This window comes from Raphanus sativus, chromosome 8 (assembly GCF_000801105.2).
Source record: "Raphanus sativus cultivar WK10039 chromosome 8, ASM80110v3, whole genome shotgun sequence".
In the NCBI taxonomy this organism is placed as follows: Eukaryota; Viridiplantae; Streptophyta; class Magnoliopsida; order Brassicales; family Brassicaceae; genus Raphanus; species Raphanus sativus.
This window is the reverse complement of record NC_079518.1, coordinates 26,884,499-26,898,028: the sequence shown is the minus strand read 5'-3', so window position 1 is coordinate 26,898,028 and position 13,530 is coordinate 26,884,499. Positions and strand designations below refer to the sequence as shown.

At 31.8% G+C, this 13,530-nt stretch overlaps 2 long non-coding RNA genes across 4 annotated transcripts; both read left to right on the top strand.

Annotated features, from left to right (window-relative positions):
• The first annotated feature begins 2,596 nt into the window (after window positions 1–2,596).
• Window positions 2,597–3,608, top strand: LOC130498751 (uncharacterized). The gene is made up of 3 exons (XR_008937692.1): window positions 2,597–2,692; window positions 2,983–3,059; window positions 3,235–3,608. It is a non-coding gene; the product is annotated as an uncharacterized LOC130498751 (long non-coding RNA).
• A 4,301-nt stretch (window positions 3,609–7,909) lies between these two features.
• Window positions 7,910–9,804, top strand: LOC130498459 (uncharacterized). 3 transcript variants are annotated; one of them, XR_008937354.1, is made up of 6 exons: window positions 7,910–7,998; window positions 8,125–8,334; window positions 8,412–8,474; window positions 8,679–8,909; window positions 9,018–9,313; window positions 9,542–9,804. It is a non-coding gene; the product is annotated as an uncharacterized LOC130498459 (long non-coding RNA). The 3 variants fall into 3 exon arrangements; XR_008937355.1 differs by having other exon boundaries at window positions 7,923–8,334; window positions 9,018–9,130; window positions 9,224–9,313; XR_008937353.1 differs by having other exon boundaries at window positions 7,923–8,334.
• Window positions 9,805–13,530: the final 3,726 nt, after the last annotated feature.

Genomic DNA, 13,530 nt, shown 5'->3' with positions numbered 1-13,530 from the left:
CTCCTACAGATGGACCTCCATTATCGTCTTTATCATCATCGCTCACACAATCATTTCTAACATAACTATGCCACCAATTAAAACCATAATCGAAGTCATCATCTCCCTCTTCTCCAATGTCATCTCCCTCTTCTCCAATGTCATCTCCCTTACCATTCTCCTTCTCAGCATCCACAGCTCCAAGCCCGGCGACAATATCATTTCCCTTGCTTTTTCCACCGTCCACTACCAAGTCTTCACAAGTTTCGTCATCGTCTACGTCCTTACAATCTACATTTTCCTCAACCACACCTTCCGAAGGACCTCTAACAGCAGATTTGGAGCTTTGTAGATTATCTGAACTTCGAATAAGGACAGACGCTACTACAGCAGTTTCGGCGCTTTGAAGATTCTCGGTGGACTGCTCGTTAACAGGCTTCTTCGTCCCTGACTGTTCTTCGTAGGCTGCTTCAAATGCTTCTACTTCCATCAATAATTCCAAGTCGGCATCCTCAATTCCTTTCGCTCCTAGCTCTTGAGATGCAATTACTCTGGCAGACCTTAGAAAAACTCTTTCTCCTCCAACAAGCTCCATAAATGTAACGAATAAATTTACAGATTTGTCGGCCCTAGCTAGCGCCCGGAATATTTTGTAATCCCTGACAGATGATATCTGAACGGGAGCAGCATCTTTCCCAACCATGTCACTATCCTCATCATTAAGCCAATAGCTCATATCAGCAAAGATCTCCCTTCCCAAAAGACCAAATTCATTTAAAATCCTCTCCTCCAGCCCGTCTGCTCCTTTTAATCCTGAGGTATCCACTACTCTACCCAATAAATTATTATATATCTTAAAATCCCAAGAACCAGTATCATACATTATCCACCGGCCTGCCATTACGACAATATACGAATTGGGAACACCTACACAGAAATTACAAAGTAGTTGTTAGATTTATAATTCAAAAAATACGTGACAGCCTGAACGAGTACCAAGTTCACAACGCATTACCCTGGTCACCAATTTCTTTGCCTTTAAGACTATAGCTTGAGCTCCGGCTACTTCCGTTCCCAGTTTCCATCAGTTTCAAATCGGGTGGATGCATTTTTCCAATCTGGCAGCGACCCACAACCCTTGTTCTGCAATAAGGGTTTTCGGGGGTACCAAACATATTATATTCTGTCTGAAGATTCCCGACCACATATTAATTTATTAATTAAAGTACAAGGTTGGGATTTGATGGGAAATTAGAACCGCTAACATAGAATTAACCGGCAACACACTCAGCCGGTGATTTCAACTCGTGTGGGGTCTTCGGAAAGTTGCGTGGGTCGAAAACTATGAGGGTCGCTCGGTAAAGTTTCGCGAAAAGTTTAATGGGTCGCGTCCGGTAAGTCGTTGGGTCAAAAGGCCAAAATCGTCTTCAATTCTTTCTCTTCCCTATAGGTATGCAAAGCCCGAATTGAAACTTCTCGCGACCCAACTTCACATTTAAAAACTTCTGATGACCCACACGTATAATGGACTCGTTTGTGTAGTTCAAAGTAATATTTTTGTGGTTTAGGATTTTTAGACTGTAAAGTGACATTTAAATCATCTAAATATATGGTATCAAGAAGTAGAATGTTATTAAGTATTGTTCTCAAAATATGTGGCTTCTGTTCATTTGAAATTATGGCTCGCAAATTTACTTTAGAAAATGGAAAAGTTAGAAAATTATATTAAATAATGGCATTCTCTTGTAAATAACTTTAAAATCTAATGGCAGAATCCTATTACAGATTCTACTTAAATAGTATAGAAGATTTTAGACTATTATATCTACTGTGCATATTTTAATATCTGATGAAACTAAAAAAAAAAAGCAAAAGAAATTCTGAATCTAATATTTATGGTTAAATTTTAATTAATAAACAAATAATGTTGTGGGTTACATAAAATGGATGCATGTCAATATTTAGGGAAACCGAAAAGATACATTTATAAAAAAATGGGCTTCGATAAGCATATGGTGACCTGTTTGAAGTTAACCCAGCCCAAAATTAGATAATTAATTGGTGTCCCGACATATACAGACCGTTGACATTAAAAATCAATACAGAAAAGGAAAGTAAAACCAAGTGTCTCTTGTTGAACAAAACAAAAACAATTGTCTCTCTCGAAGTTTCTTTAAAGATGTGCGTCGATTCATTTAATCCCAGGAGAAACCGAGATGCTCGGTGACCTCATTTCTTACGTTCAGTGTGAATAGCAAGCACCCGGTTCAAGAACAAAAATCTGTTCTCAAGACTTTCGAATCGCAGGTACTGAATCACAAAGCTTGTAACAAATTTTCTTGTTCCATTTATTTTATGTGTCCTAATTGAGTTTTATTGGACGGATTCAAACATGCAGAAGGTGAATAGTTTATTTTTATAATCAGAAAAAAGATCCAAGAAACGGCTTTGTAGATTGTAAGCTCTTTAGATCCGCGAAGAATCCAAGGTTATCGAATGACAAAACGCATAACATGAAATGTATAGGTTTGTTTTGGCGTTATTTCTGATTTTTTTTTGTTTATCTAATAAATAGATGTTGTAATATTTTTGACATGCATCCCAAAATCTGATGTTCATAGCACATGTTGGTGTTTAATTCAAGATGAATCCGACATCAAAATCAAGTGAAGATGAAGCGGTGGGGGCAAAACAAACGAAACTGAATATCAAGGTATTCATGAATTATCATAGACACTCAGATCAAGTTAGCTCTGGTTGGCTTTTTGAGAGGTCTTGTTGAGTTTGATCCAGCAAAACGTTGGTCACTGTTTTAAGAATGCTTCTTTAAACAATAAGGTTATACTATTATGATGTTTTTTTTTTATTTTGTAACATAAGAAGTTCTATCTTTGGAACCTGACTTTTATTTGTATCAGATAAATCAACACAAAAAGAAATAGAATTGGCATATGTTTATGTTCAGAAGTATTAATCAATCGAGAACAATGTTTCTGATGACAGGAGTTGGACCACCCCCAAAGGAGATACATGATCATTCTTAGAAGTACAATTGCACCTATTGAAATATACCTTGTCAGGTATATATTCCTTCTCGTTTATTTAATATTTTCTTATATATACTGTAGTCAGTCAAAGTTAAAAACAATGATATACAAAATGTCATTACATATTAATTTGATCTTTTCTTATATAAACATGCTCGAGACACTCGTTAAAATCCTCGTTTATTTGTAGCCTTTTTCTTCTTGTTAGTGATTCGGCCGATCTGAGAAGAACATGAGAAAACTCAAAAAGTCAAAACGATGGAGAGGAAGCAATGGCACTTACATATTTCTACTAAGTTCGTTGAACCGATGACGACGAACTCCACTTGTGGAAATAATACACTAATGGCGACAAAAAAAGTCGTCCCTTACTTCCAAGTATGATTTCTTTCATGAGGCATGTATTTTGTATCTCATGGTTTCCCCTGATAGAACTGTCACATGAACAAACCAAGTGTATCTCCATGGCCTCAAGTCATCGGTGACTTTTTCGGTAGTAGCACTCGATGTTTTTTTTTTTTTGTAAAAAAAATATAGCACTCGATGTTAGGAGTTTAATTTTAGAAGCCTTGGTTTGTTTGACTGTGTGGGCTTGATTAGGTAGACACGTTGCTATTTATAATAGGAAGAGGTTATGGGGAATTTGTTTAGGTTTTTTGGAGAAACTTGTAGCATACTCTATAGATTGCATCTCACGAGATTTTGTGCATTATATTATCGATATCATTAATTGCTAATATTAGGAAAATTCAGTTAACAGTATGAAAGCCCAGGATATTCTTTTACATTTATTATAGGTATCGAATAGGGAACATTATGTTGTTAAAATTATGAATAGTCCCCATGATCTAGATTTTTAAATTGAATACGAAGATTACGGAATTAGTTAAAGAATATACTTAGAACAGATTTGGTATCCAAACGATATGTAAATTAGTTGTTGTTTAAGAGATAAATATTTTAAAAAAAATATTTTATAGAACTTTGTTCATATTTACTTTAATTGATAAATTGTGATTACACTGTAATACCTTTGGTTTAATCCGATTTTCATATTTTTGGGTTGATTAAAGGGTTTCTTCTACATCGTATAAAAAAATCTCGTCCTTTTCCCATTCGGTTTAGGAAATACGTAGAGTAGTGTTCAAGTAAATATCAATGAATTAAATGAAATGAAATATTTGAGTAGTTATCACATATGCTTCATGGCCAAGTTAAAAAAATTTAATGCAATATAACGAAATATATCAATAGTGCTATATACTTCTACGTGGTTTATACTATAATTTTGTGGGCCTGTATTAAGAGCAAGTGGAAGACACAATTTTCGTGGGCTTATAAATCTAATTAAGTCCCAATTTTCGTGGAAGACACAAAATTACAGGAGAATCCTTTTCTAAGACACGATTTATATTGAAAAGTAGTGTATATTCTTTGTAAAGAAAATGGTATTTTTAGTAAAAAAATCAATAGAATTCTGCTTTAATAGTATAGATTTACTTTATTTATTTGAATTATTCTTGCAAAAGTTTTAATCACATTTACTAGATTCTAATCCGCCTTTTAAAGAGCGGGTATATTTTAATTTCATTTTTATTTTTGTATTTTCTTTGTGATTATATTTGTATTTTTCTTTTGTAATCATATTTTGTATAAATTTTAATCAAAATATATTGTATTAAATAATAGAAATTTAAAAATTGATTCGGTATATTGCCAGTCGAACCCGCCAATCCGCAGGTTTCAGTTTTATTTGTCAAAAAATATGACCCGCACAATCTGCAAACAAATAATTTGTACTGACACCTGTCCTATTTAACTTTGCGTTTATCCGTGGATTATAAATTTTAAAAAAATAATTATTTAATTCGATTATTATAAAAATTTAAACTTTTTTATTTTAAATTACCATATTTTTAAAACAGTGTTTACATTTTTTTAATACTTTTCGGATCGGCAGATACCCGCAATCCAAAATCTATCAACCCGCATCCATTCAGAATAAAATACTGATAACCCACATCAGCAAATTGATTTTTTCAAATAGTTGAACCAAATTTTGTGATGCGCCCTTAAAAGAATGGATATAATTTTTGTTTTATATCTTTAAGAAATATTATTTTTATAAAATCCAAGCTGTAACTAATTATATCTCTGAATATTTAATTTTTCTCTAGGATATATTTAATATTTCTCATCTCTGAACCTATAAATACAGCTGCAAAAAATATACAAAATTTGAAATTGAGATTAATATGATAAGGAGTTCGATATAGATAGACCTTTAAAATAGGAGTTTAAGTTCCATGATAAGGAGTTCGATATACAAAAAATATGCCATTTTTTTAAAAAATAGAAATTTATCATTATGCAACTTTTTTGTTATTGTTGCAATTATATCTCGGCATATTAACAGTTATATATAGATTGTTGCAGTTATATTTATAGGTTCCATGTATTTTTTTAAATTGGACTCAACTATTATCAATTACTAAATTAATAGAATAAATATTAAAAATGTCTAGAACAATTTTTGTATATGGCAAGTGTAAATAATAAAAAGAAAGTGGATGTTAAAAAAAAAAGGAAGAAAGTGGATCAAAGTGGAAACCGTGGACATATGATTAATACAAATTTGATTTGTTTCCTTATAATTTCCGCTTGATTGCAGGAGAAAATATAGACGTACTTGGTATTGTATAGTTAGGTTAATTTATTATATAGCCAAACAATTTAAAATGTTTAGTTAGCGTGTAATTTAAATTATATAAGGAAGGACCAAATTTTTTTAAGTCTAATGAATAGGTCCAAACAACTTGTATAAGTCGACTTTTCAAGACTGCTTCTGTTTTAATAGTATTGATGGATATTTATTGAGAATCTGTTATTGCACAATGGGGTATCACATTAATTCGACTTTTAAATATTTCTAAATTTTCAAAGTCGTTTTTAATATTGTTGTCTTATCTTAAATAAATCTAACTTGCGCAAGAAGACTAATATTTAATTCAAATCAGTTTATGATATTGTATATTTAATAACTTTATTTATTCTTGCGCAATGTGATATCACATTAATTGGACTTTTAAATCTTTATAAATTTTCAAAGTCGTTTTTAATATTGTTGCCTTATTTTAAATAAATCTAACTTGCGCAAGAAGACTAATATTTAATTCAAATCAGCTTATGATATTGTAGATTTATTTACTTTTTTATTCAATTTAAATATTTATTATGAAAAATTAATATTTCCTGCTTTGACTCCTAAACAGGTATTACACTTTAGTGTTTACTTACATTTTATAGTTATAATAGCATACTAATGAGATGAACTCTTTCTTTTGCAGGTCTTGATGTTACAGTCCTCAGGTAATATTTTCTCTGGTTCTGAATTTTTCAAGAACTCCTTTGTCTAAAAGAAAAAGCCAAAATGATCATGACAGTAGCCTTGAGGATCAACACTCTCTCAACAAGAGACATTCCCACAAGAAAATCAAGGGGGAGTGATCTCGAAGATTTTAAAAAGATTTATTTTCTATTGTTATGGCTTTATCTTACTTCCGCATTCTTACTATGATAAAAATGTAGTTGTACAACTAGAAAACTGATACAACTACTTGTTTTTATCTAGTATTGTTTTATATGCGGATCATATTTTAAATATGTATCATATTTTAAACATTGTGGTTGAACACTGAGTAGTTGTACTAGTTATACAATTCTTACATATTATTGTATAGTTAAATGTGTTGTATTAGTTATTTGAAATCATGTATGGAAATACAACAAAACATTAATATATCATCTCTTCCTATAAAAAATACAAGTTGTATCATGTTATTTTGTATATATGTTTACAATTGCTCTATCTCTTATATTATTTTTATGTCTATGTGAAGAAAAAAGACTTTAGGTCGAAAATTTATCATTTAATGTTAAAACAACACAGCTAAGTGTTGATATAATTAAACCATTAATACTACTACTATGGTACAACCATTTGGACTGTTTTTATCCTAGTTCAAACACCAAAAATAAATGCATATGTATAATTTTTTGGCTCCACCTTTGCTTATTTGGCCTTGAGAGCAAAAAGATGAAAATGGTTTTTTTTTTCCGAAAGTATTACAACTAATACAACTACTACAACTAATATAACTAGTACAACTTGTAAGCAAATCATTATTCAAATTAAATATTATTAAAATATACTATTCATGTATTTGACACATGCATACAAAGGAAGATTAGACCAACATGTCTTATTGGTTCTATATCATACTCTAATCTACCATCTTTATACGCTAAAAATAATAAGAATCACCATATTAATTTTAAAGTTATACTAGTTATACATGTTTTACTTATACCAATTATACTATTCTCAATCTATTTATACTAGTTATACTAGTTGTATTAATTCTAGTTGTATCAGTTGTACTAATTCGAGTTGTACTAGTTGTACTAGTAATATTCTGCGTTCTTCTATATCTTGAATCTAGTATGTAAAAGATGAAATTTGATTCTTGGTAAGATATAATTGATTAAATATGACTATGGATTGATCGGTTTGAGATAAGAAATAAAAGAATTGGTGAGTGGTTAAGAAAATTTTTGATTTTGTTTTAGTGTGAAAGAATTGATGATGGAGAAGAAAAGGGAAGAAGAAGAAGATTTTGGGTTAGTTGGTTTGGGGTTTGATTTTGGGTCGGATTCTGGATAGGATAATAATGGTAACAAGTAATAAAAGGGGAATATAGAGCCTTGTGAGAGACTGTCCACGTAGGACAAAAAAAATCGTCCATTTTGACACGTCACAGAACATCTGCGAAATTGTGGGCCTCTAATATTTTTTGATCCGTAAAATTGTATTGGTTTGTGGCCTGGATGCCCATTTCTTCAGAAACCCTAAGATGGGTGATCGATTCCAGAATCACTTTCATCTTTCTCTACGCCCGTTCCTCTTTTCTAAGTGTAGTCTATCAATCAACACACTACTCCACTTCTTCTGCAATCAATCATCCGAAATCAAACAATAATGAATTTGTTTAGCCTTTCTTCCTCTATATTTCTTTATAATTCTCTTTTTTTTTCTCAGATTTCGGATCAAAAGTTTCTATCGTGATGAATTCCGAAGGCAAATCCACTGACTCCAGCGATCTTAACTCGAAGAAATCAAACGGAAAGGATGGGATCTCCTCTGATCAAACGTACCGGCCAATCCGGTGTCTCCTCAGCCGTGCCGAAAAGCTTTTGTTGTTATTTCAGATCCGATTGTTGTAAGGCATGTCCTCTGAGAAAACACTAGGTAACATGGTTTTCAATTGATAGAGGAACCATTTCGTTTTTGCTTTTTTTTTTGTAACTTCCTTTCTGTTTCTCTAGGAGTCCTTGCTGAGTTCTTAGAGCCGATATTGGAAAAAGGTTCGAAAAAGTTAAGAAGAAGAGGTAAAGTAGGTTTGCAATATCTATGTGTTTTAGATATTGCAGTCAGTGCTTATGGCATTAGTGATTTGTTTCACTTTTAGACTGTGTTGTAGCTAAAACTCATGATTGTCTACACTGTATCTTCACATAACCATTTATTTCCATATCTACAGATGTAATATAGTGTTCATATATACACACATCTCACAGAATATGTTCTTACAGTTGTTGCAATTTGTTTATCTTGGTAAAATCCGGACGATCCAACTTGAGTAAACTGATGCAAAAGAAAACCTCCTCCAGGCGGCTAGAAAAGCATATGTCGCTGCTCTAGGCTTCACAGTCCAATGCGACAAGTGGGCTATTCGACTCCTCTTGGGTGAAATTCCATAGCGATCCATCTTCACTCACAAAGAAATGGAGAAGGCTCTTAGGCCATATTTCGAACTTACCAATGTAAGTGTCAATCTCAGCCGTTCTTGCGTCTGTGACACTTTCTAGATTAAACATAAGTTACTCTTCTGGATGCTTTAGTCCTCTTTTATTGTCCTATCCCAAGAACAGTTTTCAGTCACGGCCAGTTGTATGTTGCTCTCTCACTTGATGATACGGAAGGCACAACAAGAAAGTAAGGTGTTACTAACATTGTTTACACATAGATAGTAATCTCAGGACAAGTAAGACACTTACAGCCCTCCCTCCTCTTATTATGATAGTTCAAACGAAACAACAATATATATTATCCTGAACTTTCTCTGCTTTCGTTTCAGGAAACAGCTGGGGAGACCAGTCTATTTCTTACCATTCTCTAACACAACTAACTACTGACTGTCATCAAAAAGTCCACCAAATGTACACAGGTTTGTTCTCGAACGTTTATATAGATGAATATATAGACTACGTTCTCTTTATTGAAAACCCGCTTATGGTGTAATGCACAATATATATTCTTCACTCTTGAATGTTTAGCCTCAGTTACTGAGACAGGGATGTTCTTATTAGAGCAACATCTGATATTTTGAAATAAGCATACCAATAATGGGTAGAAGCAATTTATCTGATGCATTCTCTTCTGTTATTTCGTACAGCCAATTTGAGAACTGATTCAGAGACAAATGTCTCACCACTGCGTTTTTGGAGGCTCTCTTTCTGCACATCTTAACCTTGGCGACGGGTGTCATTCCTCAGCTACTGCAAGTTTATCACATCTTAATCTGTCCTTCTATTTTATCTCTTGATGTTACTTTGTTTTATGAATGCTTTCCATATTTAGAGTCAAAGCTATATGCACATCTTGACCAATGGTGGTCGTGACTAACAGTTTTTTAGATTGCAGCTCAGTTTTAAGGTACTCCCTCCGTTTCATAAAGAGTGTCACTCGTACATATTTCACACGGATTAAGAAAATTGGAAAATATACTAATCTACCCTTATTTATTGTACAATTAATTAAATGAAAATGATTTAACTAAATATCTATTGGTTATTGAAAAGGATAAAAAAAAGATTTAATAATAAAATGTGCATTGGAAATACAAAGTGACATTTATTTTAAAACAAAATAAAAAAGCTAAAATGACACTCTTTAAAAAAACAGAAAGAGTATTTAATATAGTATTTGAGAAGCGGTTCATTTTTGTCAAAACAGACAACATTTTCATTAAGTATAAAAAAATGTTATTTTCTTAATGGTTACTCTGATAATCGATTAAGAAGTTCCAAAAACCTATATAGCAAATCAATGAATATGATTCTCATTAACCAGCTACATCGAAGTTCTTTCTTAATTCCTCTCTCTCATTCGTTCCCTCATTTCTACAACACTATCCCACTTCTGAGAGTTTGCATATTTGTTAGACAACACTGTGCAAGTCCCCGCATCGTCTAGATCTGAGTTTTATGACCTTTTTAGCTGCATAATCAGCTAGCATCATGTTCCCCTGAACACGAAGAAATGTTCTCCCAGTCAAAGCCTCTGGCTCACATTCCATTTTATTCAACAGCTTCACTGCATCGTCAAGTTTTCCAGCTTTTCTTAACAGATCAATCTGCAACCGTAATGTTTCCTTGCTGTTTCTATTCCGTATAGTTTCTTCATCGATCTGAAGTAGTACCAACCATCTTCAAGAAGCCCTGCGTGGCTGCAATCAAAGAGAACTCCGACAATGGTAATGTAGTTTGGTTTAGTTCCAGAAGCTTTCATGGACTCAAACAACTTCAGTGCCTCCTGGCTATAACCATTCTGTGCCAACCCTGAGATCATTGTACTCCATGTAATCACATCTCTCTCCTACATCCCGCTTAGGCCTGGGTTCGCGGGTCAACCCGCCCCGACCCGCCCCGCGACCCGCGGATCGACTTATTTTTTTGGTTCAAAAATTTGATCCGCATGACCCGTGAGTAAGAAAAATAAGACCCGTACCCGCCCCGCTCATTTAAGCGAGTCACCCGCGGGATCCGCGGGTAATATTAAAAATAATAAAAATAATAATTTTATATATTTTATTAATATTTTTTAAAAAATAATAAAAAATAATATATTTTTATTGATATTTTAAAAAATATTTAAAAAATAATATAATTAAATTATAATTTTATATATATTCGTAATATTAAATATTTTTTATAAAAAAATCATATTTTTTCAAATTTTCTTTTTTTTTCAATTTTGCGGGTTGGCGGGTACCCACAGTTAAAATTTGATCGACCCGCACCCGCCCCGCATAAAATATGCTTGACCCGCACTCTCATCCGCCCCGCAAATTTTTCAAATCTGTTGACCCGCACCGGCCCCGCAACGGATCAAACGGGGCGGAACCCGCGGGTAAAGAATCAAATTCCCAGCTCTAATCCCGCTGAACACACGGCGAGCATCATCTTGCAATACATGTCAACGAGCGCGTTGCTGAGTATCAAGTCTTGGTCATATTTCAGTATATGAACATGAGCTTCCATCCCAAGCTCCAACAGAGTCGAACCAGTACAAGACCTCAATTCCATACGCAGCTTATGCGAAATTTAAATTGTGAATTATTTGAACAATGTCGTGTTCATAATTTAAGTTTAGTATGGGTACCATTAGCCAAATTCCAACTCAAACACAAACCAATAATCCCCGCACAAATCAATAAATCTGCTCACGGTTTCTCTGTTGAACCAACCAAACCAGTCTTCCTTATATTTATCATTACACAATTACTATATTGCGATAGGCTCAGCAGGAGTCATAAATGCCTTTACTTGAAGTACAAGTCTGAGGTCTCCTAACCGAATAGCGTGAGCCAGAGGTGTTCCATCAAACATGTACATATAAAATTCCTTTATATGTCAAGTCTCTAAATTCTATATTAACGATATCAAATGCACCAGAAAGTACTATTTTGAAAATCTATATATCTACAAGGAATTCTCATGTGTCCCTGATCCCCAACTAAGGACTATATTATTATGTTCCTACCATCCCAGTTCATTACGTAACTACGTATATAAAATACAGTCCATATCTATCACCTAGCGTCTACATAAAAAAAACATTACAAATTATTATACAAATATAAGTTAAATTAACAGAAGCCTCATTTTTTTTAACAACAGAAGCCTTGTTATATGATTCGATTGGTTTAAAAACTATGCACCCTAAGAAAACAAATAAATTAATAGTACAAATATTGTTGGTTAATTAAAACATAAGAATCCTGAAACAAATTTAAATAATAGTACAAATATTATGATGTTTCTTACAAATCCACACAACAGATAAATCTTATAGATAATCTATATATATATATATATATATATATATATATATACTATACTAGAAGGAGAATAAGAAGAGTTTTTAGCATGTCCACCTCAGCTAAAAAAATCAACAATCAAACTATTTTAGACTTTCATGTCATTTTATCTTTATACAAAAGTTTTTACAAAAAAAACTCACGGTATTAACCGAAAATATATGTTTTGACTTATTGTCTACTTTTACGTAACATTTCATTCTTAATAAAGCTAAAATGATCCATAAAATGTGAAGTCTACCTTTTGGATTCCATCCGTCTATTTAATTATTTGCAGTTAAAATAATAAAAATCAAACATTTTTAACATCAAAATAAATTATAGCTTCAAATTTTAGAATTACTGAATAATTTTTATAGGTCATCAAATTTACAGATTTAAATATTCAAAATGACCACACATTTATGAAATAAAGTTTATTTACCTATTCTTCAAATAATAATTTTAAAAATCAATCAGATGATGTATAAACAACTATATGAAATACATAAGATAATACAAAACATTAATATTTTATTAAATATAGAGTATTTGAAATTTTAATAAAGATTTAAACATGAATACTAAAAGATTAATAGAAACTTTTATTATGTTTGCATATAAAATATATATTCAAATAGAAATTTATTTGAAACAAAAAAATTATAAACTTTCAAAAAAAAATATTATAGAATATAAACACAAAAACTTAATTTATTTTGTACTCTAAGGTTTAAGTTATATTTAACATTAAAATTCTATAAATTTATACAAATAAACTGCGCGTAGCGCGGTAAAATCTCTAGTCTATACTATATAAAAGTTGAGGCTATAAACCATTGAGAGCGTCCACATAGGATTTTAAACGACCAGTTAAAATATGACACATCATCTTTTTAATTTATTATTTTAAAAAATGTTAGTATTTCCAAAAAATTAAACGAAATTGATATATATATAATTAAACTAAAAAAATAAATATTAACATTTTACAGCTTAATTAAATAAATGGTAAATGTTAGAGAAAATTGGAAAATCAACATAGTTAAATTAACAAATTAAGAAACTCGACAAATCAGCAACATAATTTATTGATTTTTAAAATGTCAATATTTCCAAAAAATATTTAAAAACGAAATTAATTTACATATATAGCTTAAACTTAAAAATTAACAGTTCACATCTTACTTACATATGCTAATTATTACAGTAAAAAGGAAAAAAATAAAGAAAATATTAATATTAGCAAAATAAATATTTATTTTTAGGTATAACAAATACTTTTAAATTTTTGTGTTAGTTAA